Source organism: Crassostrea angulata, chromosome 2 (assembly GCF_025612915.1).
Source record: "Crassostrea angulata isolate pt1a10 chromosome 2, ASM2561291v2, whole genome shotgun sequence".
Lineage (NCBI taxonomy): Eukaryota > Metazoa > Mollusca > Bivalvia > Ostreida > Ostreidae > Magallana > Magallana angulata.
Window position 1 is genome coordinate 38,762,981 of NC_069112.1, and position 24,020 is coordinate 38,787,000.

At 30.5% G+C, this 24,020-nt stretch overlaps 1 pseudogene; it reads right to left on the reverse strand.

Annotated features, from left to right (window-relative positions):
* Nucleotides 1–325: 325 nt before the first annotated feature.
* On the reverse strand, nt 326–24,020 carry LOC128170817 (multiple epidermal growth factor-like domains protein 10; annotated as a pseudogene).

Below are 24,020 nucleotides of genomic sequence, written 5' to 3' on the forward strand. Positions count from 1 at the left end.
CTAATTATCTTCCTTTGAAAAACAGCGTGGTCCTTGTTTTTCTTACCTTTTCATCCCCTTAGCCTAAGGATACTTTGTGCCAGGTTTGTTTGGCCTAGTGGTTCTGGAGAAGATGTTAAAAATGTTAAAAGTTTACAGACAGACAGACGGACAGACGGACGACAAACAAAATCTGATCAGAAAAGCTCACTTGAGCTCTCAGTTCGGGTGAGCTAAAAATGTTATAAAAGTAAGTGTGTTGTTGTATTTCTAGGAACAACAAATACTTTTCAGCTCGATTATACACTTTCAAATTAAAGAATTAAAAAAAAACCACTTATCTGTATGATATTTCTTTATACAGTGTATATTACATATACAAATTGCTTTACAAGTTTTAAAAATGACATGAACCCACCATTAGCTTGATATAAGACAATTGTTTCTGTAATTCACTTTTTTTCAATATTGTGATATTGTCTATACTGAAGTTTAGTTAAATACAAACATGCAGCTGTCTGTTGTTGAGATTCAATCGGTACTAGCATCTAATAAAATAGTATATTTTGGTCAATACTCATTAATAAATATTTAAAATACCTAAATGAATGAATAACCAATACTTATCAAATATACATATGTGTATATCATACAGTAAAAGTATTTAACGTTTGTATTCTTTTATATCTTAACATTCTAAGTAAAAAACAATGGATGTTGTTGTTTAAAAAGGTATAAAAATATCATTAATAAAAAAATAACGAAAATTGTTCCATGCATGCACAATGATACAAAATATGAAATTCAAAAATAATTTGTCCAAATATAAAACCATTATACTAAGTGAAAAAAAAAATTAGCCTACAAAAAATGCATCGGTTAGTTAATGTCACTAGTTTACTCTTATTGGTTATAGTAAATATTTTCTCCCCTGTGTGACGTTATAAAACTCTGCAAGGTTTCATTAAGTAGTTGGTACTCTCTCTGTAACGAAATAAAATAATATATTTACAATTTTTGGGTTGCTATTATTTGCACTGAATTAACATAATAATTTTATTCAATGTGTCTACCATAGCTAAATATAACTCAAGCAAATCTTGTGACCCCTACTGAATTATTATTGATAAAATGAAATGCTATGGAAACTGCTTGATAAAATTTATCTGAAGATCTTTAAGAGACAAATGAATCTCTTCAAAACATATGTTTGTGTTCTCAGACATGTCAGGTTTACCATGGTTGAGCACAACTCGGGACGTCTAGTTTGTAGGAGTCTGACAGCAGAGATCACGTCTATCTCCTCGTCCATCGTCAGTTGTTGTATCAGGTTGTATACAGCACAAAACACGCCACACAGAGCAGCTCCGTCACTTTAAATGAAAATAAATTCCATATAAAGCTAAGTAGTGATTTTTGTTCTAAATTTTGATTGCTGTTATACATTTTATGGAACATAGCACCCTAAAAAAGTAAGAGTACGTAATACATGAGATAATGATTACTTATTTCTGACTTGATCGGACCAAGCATTTTTTTGGAAATTAAGAAGCTGCTCAAGTCACGTTTTTGTAAAAGAAACATCTGCGCAGTTTATCGTCTTACTGAGACCTTAACATTAAAAACCCTTTAATTACATTATTGTTCAGACCAAATACTAAATATTTCTTCTTTTTCAGTTTCAATATATATCAGTGCAATAAATAGTATATTACAGCAGCATTAACACGTAATAACAATGCATAAACGTATATTGCTTAATGAAAATGAATTAAACCAACACTACCCCGAAGTTTCCAAAACAAACATATTAAGTAAAGGCAAAATATCCCCGTTTTATCAATAACTATTTAACTATATGTGTTACTTTGTCTAGTTCTCAATTATCCCTCTCAACTTTTATGCATTTTGCATATCCAACGTTCTGTTATATCAAAGATGAACGTGACACACATTTTTAGAAGGACGTTTCAAGTAAAGCAAACATTAAACTATTGGTAGGTGTTAAAAGCAAAATTTAGATCATATTGGGTAATGCTGTTCTAGTCGGACTACAGTCATTTCATGTATTTCTTTTACATACTATGATATGCAATATTATGCGATATCAATGATGTCCTGAGATTTCAATGCAATGCTGTGAGATGTGTATGCAATGCTATGAGAAAATGAAATGAATGGCTTAATGATATGCTATGCTATGGTATTCTATGAGATTCAAACAAAAACGCCTCCATACACAGAAGACTTCCTCACATTTTGAAGGAAAATTATAAAAAATCAAAGTTTACCAATAATCTGCAATGTGAACATTTATTCCTTTAAATAAAACATTTAAAACTGATTTAAAAATCATGTTGTGTGCTATGATATGGTATGCTATAGTGTGGTATGTCGAACGAGATTGTATGCTTTTGTATGAGATTCCAATGCTATGGTATGAGATTCCAATGCTATGCTATGGGATTTCAATGATATGCTATGTTTTAGTGTATGCTGTAAAAAATCTGTTCGAACTAACTGTAAACGACGACATATAAAAGCCTGGCCGAGGAATAAAACAAGTGTAATACCTTTTAGCGAATATTTGGTAAGTTGTAACATTCTCTTGTTCAATTCTTATAAATCACACATACATACTCTATTAGATTTCTTTGATTTCCTAAATTGTGAATCTGTTGACCATGCTTTACGATCAACTGACAGGACAGTCAACATTCAGTTTTGACTCTATCAATGTCTTAATTTTGTAATACAATCTAATATTTATTTTGGCCTAGGTCGGATTTCTAACATATTTCATAGGTACTTAAAACTACGATGTTTATTTCGCTGAATTACGTGTAACTTGTATCTAACCTGTTCCTTGACACCCCCTCCCCCCTGGTTTCACTAAACGTAGGGTAATTCGGCTTGTACATATTTTTTGTAGAAAGAAATTTCGAGGATGTATACTGCTTAGCTTTGGTGTTTTCATTTTTTGAATTTAATAAACATCATGTATATTGGTCGGAATGTTCGTGTTGTTAGAGAACCTTTGAAGAATAACAACACAAATATAATTAAGGTCAAAATGAATTACAAAAAATTTAAGAAAGGAACAATTTAAGTTATTCTTATTTATTTAAATTTTATTATCAACAGTTTTTTATTTAGATATAATTCAGTAAATTTATTCCTTATTAAAGTAAAACGTCAGAAATGATTGTAGTTTTTGTTATAAGGCGGATATTTCTAATTGCCCGTAAGTATTCCCGTATTATATTCTGACAGCTGTAGTCTTTACTTCGAAAATAGAGCGACTGATATTTTTATAAATGTAATAAGTCTTCCTGTGTCTAGCCAAAAAGAGAGTATAAGATGAACAAAAAGCAACGTAATATACATACATGCCTTGAAGTAAAGAAAAAAATACCCCCCCCCCCCCGGAAATAATTAACCAAATAAATAAATAAGAAATAAAACGATAACACAGATAAGAAACAGTGTTATTTAAATGTACCGGCTCATGACGACTATTGGTCCGTCTGTTTCAGTGTTCCGTGCAAACGATACCAAACCAAGAATGTGAGTCACTGTCTTTGAATTGTTTTCTTCGAGGCCGTCCAATGGCTCAGTTATTTCAACAGACCAAGCTTTGTCGTTAAACTTGAAAAAAAAAATAAAATCTTCTTTAAACCCTCTGGGGAAGTTCGGTTTTATTCATATGATTCAAAAGTCGATTTTTCAAATAGTATATACTTACACCTTTTTTTGTTATTTCAATTTTGCTGCTCTTGATTTCTGTGGTTTGTTCGTGTTGTAATTTTACTGTGAAAGGGGTGACTTGCTTTGTTCTGACTATTGTTGGTAGCCATTTACTTGCCTATAAAAAGAAAATTTAAACTGGTATTTTCAAAATCATCGCACATTATATACTCTAGAACATAATATGAGTTTTATATGTTCTATATTACAAATTTAACATTGTATTTGACTTATAATCCGTACAGATTCTACATTGCAGAGAGGTTCCATACAGACAACAACTTCCGAGTCGTAATCCGTAATCAGTCGTAGGAAGTCAACAGCGTCACCTTGTGTCGGGTAGTTGGTAATGATAAACGCATTTTGATTGGTGAAAGACTACAACAATCACATATACGATGATATTATATGTACAACAATTATTCGCTTCCATTATAAAAATAGATAATTCATAAATTGACAAAGATGAAATTTATTGAAACTTACTGGAACCTTAATGGCATTGATGTAACTCCCTCGATTTGGAACATTTGACGTCAGAAAAAGGACGTACTTGTCAACTAAACGAATTAAATACTAATAAGCTTGATTCCGATGATTTATATATAAAACTAAGATATGTGTATAATGAAAAGATAAGAACGATAATGTTTTGCAAAACTAAGACATTTTGGGGAAAAAAACCCAAACGTTTAAAAATGTTAAATGTTAAATTTGCTGCAAATTTTACCAGCAACCACCACCCCAACCACTAACACACACAAATACAAACATGCGTGTATACAGAGTTAAATGTATTAACGTTGTTTTGCTTATATTTAGGAAGAATATATATTATATTTTGAAAGATCCATTTTCAAGTTTAAGAAAAGCAGGATATCACAAACTGAAAATATTTTTTTTTAACTGGGGTATGGTGTAATACAGTTATTTTATTTACATTATGAAAAAGTCAAAATGAAAAAAAAAACAGTTAAATGAGATATAAAGGCACTTACGAGGATGAATGGACGCTGAGGGGTCATGAAACTGTGAAGTCACTTTGTAGTCTTTCTCTGTGTATTGTGGTCGAACTACTAGTAGTCTCTAAATGATACGTTGAATTTGATATTATAAACAAACGTTTATGTGGTATGTCTGTTAAGGCTTCATATCAAATACAAACATATTGTTTAAAAGGCAAGAGTATCATTTTGTATATTTCTCAAGCTGTCAACTAATAATTGGTCACATCTTGCACCAACATAGACTTAAAATGTGCAATTTACTCTCAAAATTAAAGCAACAGTTTTTAAATGTTATTTAACGACCAACTGTGAGATTAGTTTGAATATTATTTCATACTTGATAAACTTATCTCTCTTCTTATCACCCACCTTAACTTTGTTTTGGTTTTAAATGTATATACAGTACATATCAAACCTGAAGTTCCTTTTTAAATGCTGAAGAATTGGCTGGTTTGATTTCAGTTTGATTTTTCTGTAGAAATTCTGTCGCACTCAGAACAGCTGGTGGTGCTCTAAACAACTCAAGGAGGGTAAGGAATATGGTCTTGTATTGTTCCTATTGCAAAATATATTTTTGATCATTAATAAACAGTTCAACATCTTTCCAAACATGTTTTTACTAAACGTTTTAAATAACAAATTTTTGTTTACACTTATTAAGATTTCAATAATTTTATGTTTGTTAAATACAAATTGGGATGAAAATTGTTAATATATTAATTGAAATACATAATTAATAAATGTTTCATTTTTTTCTTTTAAATTGCTCTTATAAGTTGATAACGTTTTTTTTTCGACTTGAGATATAATACAAAAACTGAACACTCCAATACTGAACTTGATAACGGGTACTGATTTTGATAATGGTTATGCTGATTTAATATTAAAAAAAATTGAATGATACTTTTTTTTTTACATTTCTCGAATTTATTTCATATTTACATAAGTTTGAACCATATTCATCCGGTTTCTTCTCATTTTCTTAATATACTCCGCAATGTTGATTTTGTTCTGTGTTTTTCTCCCTTCAGAAAAAGCATCTATTGCAATATAGGTCCCTGTTCTCCCTATTCCAGCACTAGAAACAGAAATCAATGTTCCCATAGCTATTGTAGCGTTATGTTACATTCATCTGAATAAATAATATTTTTTCTAAGATTAAAGGTATATGTACCTTTCAAATACGCATGGTTACACTATTTTTACGGCATACATGTAACTATATTTGTGTACCTTTCAGTATATACCCGTATTTTACATTAATCATGAACTTAAATCATTTTTCTCATTTACATATATGTTTGGGGATAGAGGACTTTCCAAACATCATGCCCATATACACTTACCTGCAGTGAACCAAAACAGGACCCGTATGGCCGCCGTTCTGAGTCCTTGTCACGTGGTCATGAAAAAGTAAGAGACAAAGCGGTTCCGGTATTCCATGGTCCGGCCAGGCAGTGTAATGATACTGAGTGATTGTTCTTCTGTCATCTTTGCACTAAAATGATGTTTTAATACGATTTTTAAACATGATGTATTTAGGGACGATCACAATGATTGATTTTAATGACAAGATACTCATAAGTTGTTCTAAATCAATTGTATATGTTAATACAATAAAATGTGCTCAACTCGATTGTTTAACATATCTCAACGTCCGTTACAGTCAATCTACGACAGATTCACTGATATATTTTATAAAAACTTAATGCAAGGAGCAAAACTAGACAAAGTACAAAATAAAACCTTTTTATTGGTGACTGTAAACTTCCGGACAATGTAAAATGCATACTGCTTTTCTTCAATTGAGTGAATAGAAAAACTACCACATTCCATACTTGTTTGTAAATTTGGCCAATATTGGACGCATTTCCACTGTAAAATATACATATATAATTTAACAATTGTTTTATAAAATAACTCAAATCATATCAAAACGGATTCCTAATAAAAAAAGAAAAAAGAAATGCACAATCACCTTGCTTCCTTCCATGAGATTTGTTAACATTACAACCTGCTCCACGTTCTCTTGCCATATCATCCACCAAAAGTCCGCTACTGTGTTTTGCTTTGGTCCTGTAAAAGTTTTAAAAAATATAAATATGCACAATGAAGTGAAAATAGCATTTTTAAAGAATTAATACCAATATAACATTTCCCCTTTTCAAACGGCATTAATGTGAAGTTCAAACTAAAAACGGTTATTTACCTTGTGTTGCAATGTACATCTTTTCTTCGGTAATACCCTGAAAAATCAAATAGATAACAAATGTATAAACTCATTGCTTAACTTGGTTGAACACTTTCATACCATGATTTCATCTACTAACATCGATATAATTGGCGTTGATGTAGTCTGCACGCTTATCAGCCAGTACAACTCTTGAATGATCATCTGTAAATGATAATTTGTTATCGTACAACATACAAATAAGATTTTAAGTTAAGAAAAAAAATCTCCCTTAGGTATTTCCTTCGGGTATGAATGTATATGCGAGTGTGAATGTAGCAAAGATAACAAAGGAAATTGTTTTACAACAGCTGCGGATCATATCTCTTGATCTACCACGATTTAGGCGTGATTTGATACACGAGCTTATTTAATTGATCGTGATTTTATCAATTACTGTATGAATACAGCGGACTTCGTTTGATATTGCTTCGATTAAATGTGCAGTATGTATTTGCTGAAAACATTTGTTTGCAATAAATTAAGAAGGGAAAAGTTATAGTTAAAAAGTTTTTAATGTATTATATAAGAGACAAATTATCATATCTTTGAATGCATTATTTGTGATATTTGAAACAAAATTGTATACACACATGGAAATGTTGTTTTGAATCTGTTCTTTGGGATGTTTACAGGAAGTTTTGCCACATCACATGGATATTTCTCTCCGTATAACAATGTCTGAAATGTTATGTTGATCAATATCAACAAATTTAATGAAGTACCAATTTCATGGCTATGAAGACAAAACAGTGTTGTTCTTCCAGGAAGAAACTTGTTCAAGAGGTGGTTCCTTGAATAATTCAACAGTGGGTTTACTTGCTCTTGTCAATAGAAAATCACTGGGTTTTTTTATATACTATTCCCTACATAACTCGGCAATACCGAATTTCTTATGAAACTGTTAAGGTGGGACATCCATAACTAAGGTGAATTAAACAATATTGAGTGATCTATACTGCCCTTTAGGAAACTTTAAAAAAATCATTTTGTGAAAATATGTATGGTAAACTTTGAATTATTTTTGCATATTCGAAAACAGAGAATGCTTTTGCAACTTTTTACCAAGAGAAATGTGAGAAAATTACTTGTACAAAAGAAATATATTTAAAAATGCAATTTCCCCATAGACTTCAAAGTTAACTTCATCATATGATAAATTTATTAAAATTAATTTTTTTGTAAACATTTCAAAGGTGAAACTTTATTATTTAATAAACCCCTTAAGATCACACTAATATTTTAGTGATCAAACTTGCAATCTATTAGATATGAAATATAATAGTTATGGATGGACTTCCTTAATAAACTTTGAGTATCCTTAGTTAAATTCTGCTATTAAACGATATTGAACGATGCGATTTACTAGACTCCGTAAATCTATATATATATATTTTTAAATCTTTACATTTCTACCAAGGAAAGATAGCACGCAGAATATTAATATGTGCCATTCTCTCAACTGAATGTTAATTGAAAAGGCTGGAAAGGTTCCCGAATGGCAGAGGTGCATGTATGACATGTTTCTTGTCAGTTACATTTCAGTCATAACTCAATATCTGAACGGGAGAGAGTCATTCTGTTTTCGGATAATATGCCATTGCAAATTGCCCATAAATGTAATAAAGGCTATTTCTCCATAATTTTCTTCTTCAAGTTTACGAACTTTACTTCACAAATGTATAATGAAGCACATGACGTTCGCTGAATTTTGAAAATTTTAAATTGAACACGATCAAATGTTAAAAAATAAATAAAAAGATAAAACAAAACTACCCACTGCATATTCCTTCTTAAATCCGTCATCTTTATTCTTTGATTTTTCTTCAATAGTTTTTTCTAAGTATGATATGGCAACATCATGGAGGGGCTCTTCGTTCACATAAAAGTCTCCATCGGGATTTTCATCAACATCAAGATCTCCATCCTTTGGATGTCTACTTTTTCTTACTTTTTTCGGTTTGTTTGTTTCTCCTAACGTTTGTTCCATCTCAGTATTTATAACACCTTCGTTTTCCTCTACGTGGATATCAATTGTCTGATACAAGTTTGAAAAGGCCATTGTGTTGAATTGAAAGTAATATTTTAATTCAATAGGAAATGTCTCTTCAATTTCTTATACAAAAAAATGTTTTGTTAATCAACTTTAATCACCCTTTTTAAAACAAGACAAAAAATACGTATCTAAACTGACCGTTTGTGTATTGTTCATTCCGTTTTTTAACTGAAGAACTTCGTATACTACAAAAAATGTACGCTAACATTTATGAATACGGACTACTGAGTAAATCAGGAAGTACATTTATTCAACATCAAACAGTTAAATTGAGCAATTCCTTTTTTTAAATATTGTATACATCTAGCATTATTAAGTCTCACTAAAATGTCAATCTTATCTCATTCATCAATTAGCAGATTATACGCATATTGCAATACGTCAAAATTTCTTACCGTTTATAAAGAACTAAAAATACAACAATAAGGATAATTATGATGATGGCTGCAGTAGTCCCGCCGATGACTCCTGGCAAATTGTTTGGATCAGTATCCCTGAGAGGCTTAAAAATTTGAAATTGAAAATAAAGTGTCTTAGAAATACAAAACATCAAATGCATCTGGAAATCAACAATCTATACTACTATATTAAAATAATAGACTTGAATTTTTGGTCTTTAATACCGATAAATCGGAAGAATACTGTCTTTTGTTTTATATATTTTAAACATCATTGGTACTTAAAGATTACCAATTTTTTTTTAAAATTGTTTTAAAGTTTAGCTTCGCTAATTAATAATCAACGAAAATTTTGTAAAAAATCTCGGAAATTATCTGGATTTTTTTTTATTCTCAAATCTTGCGCTTGCGCAATACATTCACGCTAACGGGATCTTTAGTTTATGTTTCCACAATATCATATTTGCACGAATAAGCTCAGAGATGATAAAACAAATACGGGTAAATTTTAATGGGAAATGTTCTATATATTCTGTTTATATATATTAAAGATTTCTTATGAGAGAAAGTATAAAATAACAAATATTTTTTTCAACTAAGTACATGTACTTACTTTTGTTATCGTGATGACAAAAAATATTTGATAACATCAAAAAAATTCACATTATATTTCTTAGGAGAGTGCAGATAGGATATGTTTTATCGTAAAAATGAATTTTGTCCTACGGACCCAGTTTTACGATAGAATGCGTTCCGTGTATTGTCTGTAGCAAAGAAAATACGTGTACGTTGGTGAAAAAGTGTTGAATTCTTCCATTATATGGATAAATCTTTTAGATGAAAGGTATTTACAGTCTCAAAAAGGTTTAATATGATGAATTTGACTGTGTTTTTTTTTTTTTTCAAGGCAACTTCATTGATTTTCTCCAAAATCGTTCCGGAGCAATTTTTTCAATTTTCTGCTACATTACGGGTATATGGGAGGCATTCTAACTGTGGTGAGGGCCTTTCACGAGACACACTTAGATTATACAAAATAAGGAATGTGTAGTGAAATTAATTGCATTATTGTAGGCTTATAGCTTTGTTATGTAAATGTCAATAATACGATGTGTCGATGTACCTATTTCGTAAGGGTCCGATGAACAATGTCAACCCGTGTATGCACGGGTCGAAGTCTAGTTTCTAGTAATTTCAGAACAAAACAAAATCATTTATAAGATTATTTTAAATAAAAAGTTATATATACCTAAAAAATGCACTTTAACTTATTATAGAAGCTTGCGAAAACAATGCTAGTAAAAGAGTAAGTTAAAGTAATTATCCATACGTCACAAAACAACGTCTGACGTAATTCACGCGTTATTAAGTCTTGTTCTAATTGAGTCTTGATCTAATTAAGACCTAATGTTAAAACGTGTATTTCAAAAGAAATTAAGCTGACCTTGAAATTGATTCAAAATAAATCTATGAAAAATACTGACTACTGCAATCAAGTAGGTCTATTAATAAGCGAAATGAAAACTGGATTGTGTCGATTGTACTCGTTTTGAAAATATAGACCGCTAACTTTTGTCGTGCACAAACATCAATGCATTATATGGTTGAATTTAATCTAAATCTTTGAACATTAATCCCTGAAAAACAATAAACATCCAAAATGAAATCATGACCGAGATCTATTCCAGTGCATAAGGGAGATAAATACACAAGGGGAAATAATTTGACATATTATATAATCTTTATTCTATTCGTTTAGCACCAAGCATGGATATAATTTTAAAAAAAAAGTGTTTAGAATTAAAGTCATATATTTGAAGAAAAGTTATTTCGTTTTAAGAACAGTTTTTAAAACCAGTAAAAAAATGAATAGAGGTTTTGTCTTAAAAGCATAATTATCAGGTTGTTAGCATTATCAACGCGTGTGACTGCATTTTCTAAATACTGATCTCGATCCATAATACTTACCGATATCCACAGACACCATCTTTTGCGATTTAAATAATATAGATTAATCAAAAATTTGTTTAAATCAAGTTTTCTTTTTGACAATAATCAAAACATATTTTTAGAGTGATGAAATGATAAACCTATGCACAACTTTTTTTTACGGAACTTTTTTTTATAATCCCTAGTTTAATGATTTTTACCAAAAATACGCCCATTGTGATCCCGAAAATGCCGGTCCTTTGGATAATTTTATTTCCAATTGATTAAGGGCGTTAAGGGGTAAATAATAGCAATATTTCAGAGAATTCTGTAGGTAAATAAAATTACAAGAGCTTAAATTCACTTCAAAAATTTATTACATTTTATCTCATGTGTAAGCAGATTTATTTATTTTTCAATAAAAAAGCAAATGTAACTTAAAATTATTTGTTTTGAAAAAATAATTCCTTCATTTTACATAGGATATACTGTAGAAACAGAAATTTTCGTTGAGGATTTAATTTCGTTATTTTCGTTGGCAGTAGAAATCAACGAAATTTAATCCATGACGAATTTTTAATCAAAGTAATAATGAATACAAAGATATTATGATGTGACGAAATTTAAAGCCAACGAATTTTATTTCGTTCAAAAACAATGAAAATTTCGACCCAACGAAAATATGTGCTTCTACAGTAAGTCAAAAAATGATTTTGTGAAAGTCAAATGTCAGGCTAAGGCTCATATTCAATAAGTATGAAAAGAGCGCCATTCTCCGCAAATGGTTCTATTTTTAGCAACGGTCCTAGCTTTTATACATGTAATACCGATGGACCAGCCAACAGGGTAAAATTTGTTAAGAACCTATCCTCAGATACATGTTTGAAAAATATGAAAATAAATCTGTACGCATTTTATTTATCTAGTGGGGTATGGACCATTAACTTAAAAAATAATTGAAATAAAAGACTCAAATCCATCAATGAAAAAAAGCAACATTGTAATTGCAAAATATCAGTCCTTTTTAAATGTAGTTTTCTTCTAAATTCTTGCACTGTTCTTATGATTATAATTCCATTTTTTGAAATGGAATTGTTAAGTTGTGAAACAATGAGAAATATTTGCAACATTAAGAGAATCACAATCAAATTGAATACGAATTGCATGTTGATGTATGATTATTTTCAAGTCGTATTAACAAACCTGAGAGTAAACGTTACAAATCCCCGTCAGGTGGTTACATGAATAGTTGACACAATTTGTTCCACAGCTCTGTGTGCAGTTGATGCCATAGAATGTTTCATCGCAAGCTTGAAAAGAACAATAAAATTGATGTATGTAATTTGTTCGCGATTGCCAACTTTAGTAATAAATTTAATTCATGTTTAAACACTTAGAAATGTTTTACAGTTATTTTGATGTTCAGCTTTATATGGTTTACTTTCGTCAGTTTAAATTCTTACTTTCATTACACGTTGCTCCTTTCCATCCCGGTATACATCCTCCATCGCACTGCCCTGTTAACCTGTCACATACACGGGTCTGGTTACAGTTATCACTGCATTGGTTCACACATTTTGTTCCAAAGAATCCTTGACTGCATTCTACAATGATTTTTTTGGTTTGTGTGTTTGTTCACTTTTCTTTCGTCTTTTATAAAACATTACCTGTAATAATCAACCTTTACTAAGGTTAATGCATGGAATAAAGGTAATTTTAATCTAAATGTTTTATTCACATAGTATTTAATATATATATATATATATATATATATATATATATATATATATATATATATATATATATATATATATATATATATATATATATATATATAATTGAACCTCTCTCTGAAAAAAGGGACTTATTGACATCGCTTTCATGACGTAAAAAATCGCAAGATAAGTTGACGTCATTTTGCTGTGTCATGCTTTCAGCACATGTCAGTATAAAAAATACTTAAAACGGTTTTAAAGAGTGCAGTGTCGTTATTGAACATTTCGTGCATGAATGGATTTCGAAATTGAGGTAAGCAAATATTTTTTTTTATTAAACAAGATGTATGTTTTATTGACGATAGGCTTTGATTATTATGATGAAGGTCATTGACTTACGGAGAACATTTTAAAGATTGTTGTTTCCGTTATGTTTACATAATGGTCTTTTAGCTGTTCATTCGCTTTTACATGCTATATACGTAAAGACAAAACGCCAAAACAATATAGAAATTTGTATCAGTAATACAAAATTCACAAAATCAGCCAAATCCGGTATTTTGATAATGTTTGAACTAAACGAACTTCCTGAAAATCTCAAAGTTTTGTTTATGGATGCAATTATGCATTGGCTGTGTATTTGCATGGTGTACAAGCATTAGCATCCATAATATTTTAAACATTGTTTCTGTTTTACTGCATTTTCATTGATTTGTCAATCGCAATCGTCATTTTGTTTTACCTTTACTTAAAATATAGATTGAGATACTGTTTACATTGTTTAAGGAACAAATAAAGGGGGGTGAAACAAATAGAGAAACATTTCATACTTCATGAAATTTGAGATTTGTTAACCTGCAATTAACGACTATATCAGAATAAGTATTCTCATTTTTTAAAATATTTTAAAACGGAAATTTAAAACAAACCTGCAAAAATACTAAAAATTGAAATAACTTCAGTTTTCCGGGATAGGCAGTTTTCTCAACAACTCCATTGATTATTTTGCAGAGTTTTAATGATATCTACACTTTTGTATGTATATTGTATTTAAGTCGTTTTTAAAACTCATTAGTTCATAGGTTTCTATTTTTGTTTGGTATGTATGTGAATATCATTGATGACTTGCCACATTTTAACAACATGCACATGCAAATTAGTTATGGTTTGATGCAACTACATTAAAACTACGTTCTACGTTTACATGGGTTTTTTCTGATTGGCAGAGTAGCATTACAGATTAAAAGGAAAATACAACAATGAAATGTTACCTTCAATGTATATATGCTTATCATTCCTTAATAAGAATAATTGATGATGCATGTATCAATTAAATTGAATTGATAAATGATATTCATCATCTTATTTAAATCAACATTTTTTTTTTATTTCAGGTAAGACTTCAGATGAATATTTCAAAATAATTGAATTAGTTTTCTTTTTTCCTTTACTTCTTACACAGCTGATATTTATTGTAATTACGCTATTCAGTCATCTAATTATAGCAGAATTTAATTGCTTAAAAATATGTAACGTTTACTTTGATCACACGTGTCTCCTTTCCATCCTAATTTACAGCCTCCATCGCATCTCCCTGTAAACCCGTCACATATACTGGTGACGTTGCAGTTTACACTACATCTTTGCATACAGTTTTACCAAAGCGGCCGGGATCACAATCTGCAATAATATCCATTTATGTATAATTCATTTATAATATAAATATGCGTGGTCCACAGTGAGGTAGAATACGGTCGTTCCAAAAATATGTAACATAAATAAATTAATAGCAAAAAATGTGTCAATGTTGTTTTTTTTTATGTTCATTGACAGTGTACATGCAATAATCATCTCATTTTCTTATTGGACAAGCAAACAGCCAATAACTGTTCTAATAGCAATATCGAAATACTGCAATTTATAAGAAAAATATTAAAGATTTCTTGGCGTGAAAGTTTACCTTAATTTGCCTTATGATTTGATAAAAGAATTACTAAGATTAGTTATTGTAAATTACTTCATTGCAATATATACTATAACTTCTGATGTGAAATAAACGTTTTACTTTGATCACATGTGATTCCTGTCCAGCCTGGTTTACACCCTTCGTCACACTGTCCATTAAATCTGTTACACTGATTCTCTATGTGACAGTTGGTGCTGCATGTCTGACTACAATCTCTACCGTAATGACCTTGCTGACATTCTACAAGTTGTTTTTTGTTTAAAATGTTTTTGTTTTGATCCAACAGATCGAGGGTCACACTATTTAAACTTTTAATATTTTTTTTTTTTTTATTTTCATTGAAAACAATAAAAATTTTTCTTTTTCATCGTTGTAGTAATAATTTGAAAGCAATTAAAATCAAGGACCCACACTTTGATTTTTGCTTGGTATGTATATGAATATTATTGATTACTTGCCACATTTTAACAACATGCACATGCAAATTAGTTATGGTTTGAAGCAACTACATTAAAACTACGTTCTACGTTTACATGGATTTTTTATTGGCAGAGTAGCATTACAAATTAAAAAGAAAATACAACAATGAAATGTTACTTTCAATGTATATATGCTTATCATTCCTTAGTATGAATAATTGGTGATGCATGTATCAATTAAATTAATATATGATATTTATCTTATTTAAATCAACGTTTTTTTTTATTCAAGATACGACCTGAGATGAATATTTCAAAAATGATTAAAATATTTTTTTTTTCTTTTACGTCTTACACAGCTGATATTTATTGTAATAACGCATATTCAGTCATCTGATTATAGCAGAATTTAAATGCTTAAAAATATGTAACGTTTACTTTGATCACACGTGTCTCCTTTCCATCCTAATTTACAGCCTCCATCGCATCTCCCTGTAAACCCGTCACATATACTGGTGACGTTGCAGTTTACACTACATCTTTGCATACAGTTTTTACCAAAGCGGCCGGGATCACAATCTGCAATAATATCCATTTATGTATAATTCATTTATAATATAAATATGCGTGGTCCACAGTGAGGTAGAATACGGTCGTTCCAAAAATATGTAACATGAATAAATTAATAGCATTAAATCTGTCAATATTGTGTTTTTATGTTCATTGACAGTGTGCATGCAATGATCATCTTATTAGACAAGCAAATCGCCAATGGTCATCTTATTAGACAAGCAAATCGCTAATAACTGTTCTAATATCGAAATTGAAATTCGGCAATTTATAAGAAAAATATTAAAAATTTCTTGGCGTGAAAGATTACCTTAATTTGCCTTATGATTTGATAAAACATTAACTAAGATTAGTTATTGTAAATTACTTCATTGCAATATATACTATAACTTCTGATGTGAAATAAACGTTTTACTTTGATCACATGTGTTTCCTGTCCAGCCTGGTTTACACCCTTCGTCACACTGTCCATTAAATCTGTTACACTGATTCTCTATGTGACAGTTGGTGCTGCATGTCTGACTACAGTCTCTACCGTAATGACCTTGCTGACATTCTACAAGTTGTTTTTTGTTTGAAATGTTTTTGTTTTGATCCAACAGATCGAGGGTCACACTATTTAAACTTTTAATATATTTTTTTAATTTTCATTAAAAACAATAAAAATGTTTCTTTTTCATCGTTGTAGTAATACTTTGAAAGCAATCAAAATCAAAGACCCACCCTTTGGTTTTTGCTTGGTACGTATGTGAATAACATTGATGACTTGCCACATTTTAACAACATGTACATGCAAATTAGTTAAGGTTTGATGCATCTACATTAAACTACTTTTTAAGATTAAATGTTTTTTTTTATTGGCAGAGTAGAATTACAGATTTAAAAAAAAAATACAACAATGAAATGTTACCTTCAATGTATATATGCTTATCATTCCTTAGTAAGAATAATTGATGATGCATGTATCAATAAAATTGAATTGATAAATGATGTTCATCATATCATTTAAATCAACATTTTTTTTTATTTCAGGTAAGATTGCAGATTAATATTTCAAAAATGATTAAAATATTTTTTTTTCTTTTACGTCTTACACAGCTGATATTTATTGTAATAACGCATATTCAGTCATCTGATTATAGCAGAATTTAAATGCTTAAAAATCTGTAACGTTTACTTTTATCACACGTGTCTCCTTTCCATCCTAATTTACAGCCTCCATCGCATCTCCCAGTAAACCTGTCACATATACTGGGGACTTTGCAGTTTACACTACATCTTTGCATACAGTTTTTACCAAAGCGGCCGGGATCACAATCTGCAAGAATATTCTTTAATGTTTAATTCATCAATATCATAAATATGTGTGGTCCACAATGAGGTAGAAAACTTTCGTCCCAAAATTATGTAACATAAATAAATTAATAGCATAAAATGTGTCAATGTTGTTTTTTATGTTTATTGACAGTGCATGCAATAATCATATCATCTTGGCGTGCAAGTTAACCTTAATTGGCCTTATGGTTTGATAAAACGTCGACTAGGATTAGTTATTTTAAATTACTTCATCGCATTATATACAATATCATGATATGGAACAAACTTTTTACTTTGATCACATGTGATTCCTGTCCAGCCTGATTTACACCATTCGTCACACTGTCCATTAAATCTGTTACACTGATTCTCTATGTGACAGTTGGTGCTGCATGTCTGACTACAATCTCTACCGTAATGACCTTGCTGACATTCTACAAGGTTTTTTTTGGTCTATCATTCGATATCAATCATTTCATAAAGATATATATTTTTCGAGCTCAGTATACGAAGGTTGTTAAAAAAGTTAGTGGACAAGTTCGATTTTAAGCGGATAATTCGCATGATACCAGCAAAATACTTCAGTTAAAATACTAAAAAGATAAAATGACATACGAAAAAAAACATTTATTACGTTACCTTAAAAACACATTGATTAAAAAAAAGACGAAAAACTAAAATTTACGTTGATCACATGTGTTTCCTATCCATCCTAGTTTACATCCTTCGTTACAATGGCCTGTAAACCTGTCGCATTTACTGCTTTAGAGACAGTTAATGCTGCATATGCCTGTGCAATTTTTTCCATAGTTTCAAACTTACTCTCTGTGATACTTTTTTTGGTTTTTCAAAAACATAATTTTCAATAGTAATGCAAAGACTATCACGGTAACTGACGCTTGATCAAACAGATCGAGGGTCACACTAGTTAAACTTTCAATTGACATTTTTTTTTCATTGAAAACAATTAAAATGTTGCTTTTATTTCGTTATAATAATAATTTGGAAGCAATTAAAATCAATGACCCCCTCCTACCCCCCCCTCCCCCCACAACTATCTAACCATATTCTATTACTTTTTAATGAGGTACTTAACTGAAAGTAACACATCCGTATAAGATATAAAACACGTTGAAAGTCTACTTGATTTCAAAATCGTTTTGATTTACAGTGCTGCTATCCTGAAAGTTGACAAGGATAGGATAGGATAGGATGCAGGATGCACGATACATGATAGAAATATAAAAGTTAGGTTCTATCCTATCCTATCCTATCCTATCCTGCATCCTGTAGCCAATCAGATTCGAGTATAAATTTCAGAGTTTTTTTGCGAAACGAAAATTGGCTAAACAATGTATTTTCAATGTCAATTTAATACGTTTTACAAGTTAAACCATTTAAGAATAATTATTATATCAAGAACGCGGTGCATAACATTAATGCGCGCTAAAATGTCGGCGCTACATCTTTGTCAATTCGTACGCAAATACGGAGTTACTGCGAGAATTCGTTGCAACATTTGACAACGTCAGAAATAGATTTCTGTATTTACTTCATTTAAAGTTTGCAAATTAATAAAAGCTTGAATTTATAAACGACTAATTTGGCATTTTAAAAGATAAACATGTATACAAGAATCAGACATTGATTCACGTTTATATAATTTCTTCGATGCCCAATAACAGGGACGCATATTTCTGTCCGATATTAACCTGAACATATCGAATTAATAAATGTTAGCTAGCTATAAATGCTTAAGAATTTATACTTTAAAAATAACTTCGAGTTGTTTAACTATAAACGATATAAACTTCCTAAATGAATTATTTATATTCAGATCGTGTTTACATTTATCGCCGAACGAATCGCTCGAATAATGAGAATTACGCTCAGTTATATGTAATAAGAAAATAATTTGATAAAAATATGTTAGTAAACAGTTCCTCAATAAGTGAATCGAAGTTATTTATCTGTTTTTTATGCATAAATATAATTAAATCAAAAATCTAATCGCTTACCTGTTTGTTTACGTTATTGTGTCCATCCCGCGTACGATTTAATTTTACCGTAGCACAGGTAAGTAAGTTATCCCGCTCGATGAATATTCGGTTTTAAGATTTAATTATTCATTTTGAGTACTACATTATTTGATAAAATCATTTTATTTTTAAATTTCGTTTCATTTAACTTGCATTCCTATATTTTGAAAGTATGGGATAGGATAGGATAGGATAGAGCTTATTTGCAGGATAGGATGCAGGATACAGGATATAGGATAGGATAGGATAGTTTTGTCAACTTTCACGATAGCAGCACTGTATAACAATACTTTTAATAAAATAATTCTTAACCAATGAAACAAATACAAAATATAACCTAAAACAGTAAAAAAAATGATATAACGAAAATCGACAAAAGAGGCTGTTCTTGTCGCATTTTCATCACTCATCACAATGTCCCGTTGACGGGTCACATTGTCTGGCAACGTAACAGTTTACGCTACACTGGTGGCTACAAACTATTCCATAAAACCCTGGCTGGCATTCTTAAACAACATCATAATATAGTCAAGAAAAAAATTAAATTCTTAAATGTTTGAAAAAAATGCAAGCTATGAAATAATATTCTTGTCATCTTTCCTTAACTTTATCATACCATAATACAATTTTTGGATAAAGAAAAAATGAAAAAAAATTACGTTGTTCACATGTGTTCCCTGTCCATCCCGGTGTACACCTGTTGGTACAATGTCCCGTTGACGGGTCACATTGTCTGGCAACGTAGCAGTTTACACTACATTGGCGACTACAATTTATCCCATAAAAACCCGGCTGGCATTCTAAAATAGCATCATAATTTAATTAAGAATTGTTTTTCTCTAAAGTGATTAATACACGTTTCGTGAAAGGCTACTAATAATAGAAATCGGTTCAATTCTTGCATGTTTCATTGCATTATTCTATAAGAATTTCACAGATATTTAAATAGACCTTTTGAGCAAAGAGACAGTTTATACTGCATACGCCTCTACAATCTCTACCGTAAACACCCTGTTGACATACTGAAATATTTCTATGAAACATAAAAATCAAATTAAAGAATATTTCTTTTCTTTCATTTATTTTGGCAATTTTTATCAAATGATAGGGAATATCAAGATAATAAACACATAGTAACTATTCACTTATAGTTATCAGACTAGGATTTTTCATGATTTTGTTAAAACATTTTCCTGGGCAAAATCAGGCCAAAATTCCCCACGATCATCAAGAGGTAAAAAGGGCACTGCTGCACAGATTTATGTCAAAAGGACATTTTTACATGTATGAACCTAACTTTCAGTATTGAATTGATCTGAATTCAATTTGGTATATGTCTCACTTCCTAGACAGTATTAAATGTTCCTAGAACCTTTTTTTGTACCAAATGATCGTTGGAAACACCCCCAACGCAAAATAAATTGGTCTTATCTAATCAGATAAGCATTAGTTTCGTCGTCAGGCCCAACATCGACACCCCAATATTTTAGTATTGAATTTTTCTAGAACGGTTTTATTTGGCCTATTCAACACACTTTTGACAAATGTTGATGCAACTATTTACTTTTTCAGTGCAAAATTTCGGTAAAACAAACCCGCCCGCATAGGAAATTTGTCTAACATAAACAGCGCATGTCCTAGTTTAAAGGTAGGGCGTCTTATTTTTACTCCACATTTTCAGCACATTTTCAGCACTTTTTTTTTTGTTAATGATTAATTGATTGAATTTTGTTTATAATTAAACAATTTGTTTCTAAGGATTTCACACAGTATAAACAAAAACTTCCTGTATAAATTTGTGAATACATGTACATGTACGTTAGACGTATCTGGAAAACAAACCTGGCATATTGAGTACAATGGATTTACAATTATGTATATTCTATATCTTCATGCATTTAGCTAAACTGGAATCAAAAAGTGTTACCACCTTGATTACACGAGTTTCCTGTCCATCCTGAGTAACACCCTCTGTCACAATGACCTGTTGCTTTGTTACAGCTTGTCAAGTAACAGTTAACATTGCAACTGTCTGCACAACCAATACCATAGTAGCCTGGCTGACATTCTACAATTATTCATTAATTGTAATGGGTGATTAAAAAATGTTTTTATCTATTTCTACTTTTTGAAAACTAATCAATACACACAAATGTGATTACTCGATAACGATCAACAAATGCCTGATAAGAAAACTGTTGCATAACGTCTTAACAAAGGATCTTTATTAGATATATAAACAATTGCTATATAATATTCCGATATACATGTAAGACCAGACTACATAGTTTTTAATATTTGTAGAATGCGTTACAATATTTCACCTTGATCACAAGTTGATCCCTGGTATCCTGGGAGACAACCAAGGCAGTGACCTGTTATGATGTGACACCGCCTATCCTGACAGTTAATGGGACACTGTTGGTTACAATGTTCACCATAGAAGCCTTCCCTGCTACAACCTAACCATTAAATTTACCAACAATTTGAGGAAAATGTTTCTCTTTTGGGAATTACCACATTATTTCCACCTTTGAACTCGTTCTACATTTATTATAGTATTTGAAATAACATATTGTTACAAATCTTGGTGATCATTGTAAACTCACCATAAACTTCCAGCTCACATAATTCGTAGTAAGCGAATTCCGAATAATAACTAGGATAAACATAACCCCTTATACGTTCGTTATAGTATATAACATAACGTCCGTGAACAGGGCAGTTGATTCGTTGGTCCTCTGATGGTGTTCCGTTTACTCTCTGCATCTCATGGAAACAGCTATACCTGTGTTCTTTTACAGTTGTATTAGACACGTAAAGAAAGAATCCTGCCATACGGGCTGTATACACAGTTGGTTCTGCAAAAAAATCCATAATCGACTCTGTAAAAATAAAGCTGTATTCATTTCCCTAAAACGTTTCAATATTTTGGTCTTTGAATCAGATGCTACAGCAATCATTTTATTTCTTGCATTCACTGACGAAGTTTTGAAAAATATTTTTGAATATAAAAACATTTCCAAATACACATTGCCCAACTATTAGGACAAATTTCTCATGTCAAAATGACGTATGTCAAATGTGTTCCAGCAGTTGTCAGTAACATAAAACTGTCGTTGCTATTGAGATATGTATACTTAAGGGAAAAAATAAAAAAATCATAGTTATTTCTTTTTTATTTTTAAACGTCATAACAACGGCCGTTCATTTTACTAATACGCAGCTACAACGCGAAAGTTGAAAACGTTTTCAATCATTCCAATCCATTGATTGATAGATACATGTATAAATAGTTCTCTAAACTATATCCAAGTATGTAAAGATTTTAGTTATCTTTAGCCGTGTTAAGGTAGGAACAAATTATAAATTTAATATATTGTAAAAACATTTTTCATTCATGTATACTTGTTCAATAAAAAAAAATGTTTTCATAAAATGAGAGAAAATGTTTATTCAGAAGTACATTCATTGTTCAGCAAAATGTTTTTACAATTCATTAATGTATTTTTTTTAAATTTAGAATTTGTTAGCAACTGCTGCAACCATTTCCATTATTATCTTTAAAATACTCAGTAGCTTAAAATTACTAATCGGAATATTTTTTTCCTTTTGCATTTTTTTAACAGAGCATATAATATTATGAAATATGAAGAACATTGCTGACTTTGCGGATATAGATCATTACATCATTACATACAATTGATCTTCAACTCGTTGTTTTGATCATAATTTTTATCAACAGTAGACACAATGTATATTATGATAAAAAAAAAATGTTATTAATGTGTACATGTATGAAGAGTGGTGTTTATTTTTTTTATACATGTACAAAACAGGTTGTGTTGTTTTCTTATTTATGACAAATAATATACATTCACATTATTACGACACGTATCATATATTTAACAACAATATTATACAATTATTGCTGTTTTGAGGTTAATACGATGATTCTGCTACCCAAGAAATACTATATTTAGCGAGAAGGAGGCGTGGTGAATATTGTAATTCGAGGGTAGTCAAATCATCGTATTGATCGAAAAAACAGCAATACTTATTTCATTATATGATTTAGCAACAAATTGATACAGACATATAAAATGTTATCAAGCAAAGAATTTAGTTTGAAGCCATAGCCTACAAACTGAAAGGAAATATTTTTTTAAACGATCTATTTTTAGTAAAATGTAGAGAAAATCAAATGTTATATTGACCTCCTAGGTCACGTACAGGGGAATATAATGTTCTGGGGTTTTTTTTCGATATAGTTGGATATGACCCAATCAGAGAGCTAGGAATTAATCATTCATATAAAAATATGTATTAATACTATTATTTAAACATGTGATAATAATAAAGATCAGTAAAATGATACATCTTAACTATTTAATACTTTGTCGATTATCCGTCCTGCATTGTCTCGCTTATCTGTTTTTTGATACGTTTAGGTTTTCTTTATGCTGCATGCACTGTTATTATATTTTTTGACCAGATACGTTTCTTTTTCATACTTGGTTTATTATCAGTCCTATAGTAGATGTTGATATGACTGATGCTGACCACACTCCCCAGGTCGACTCTCCACTCAGCTGTTTCCTTGTTGTTTTCTAATATTACACACTGGCCACCAGCTGCACTGCGGTCA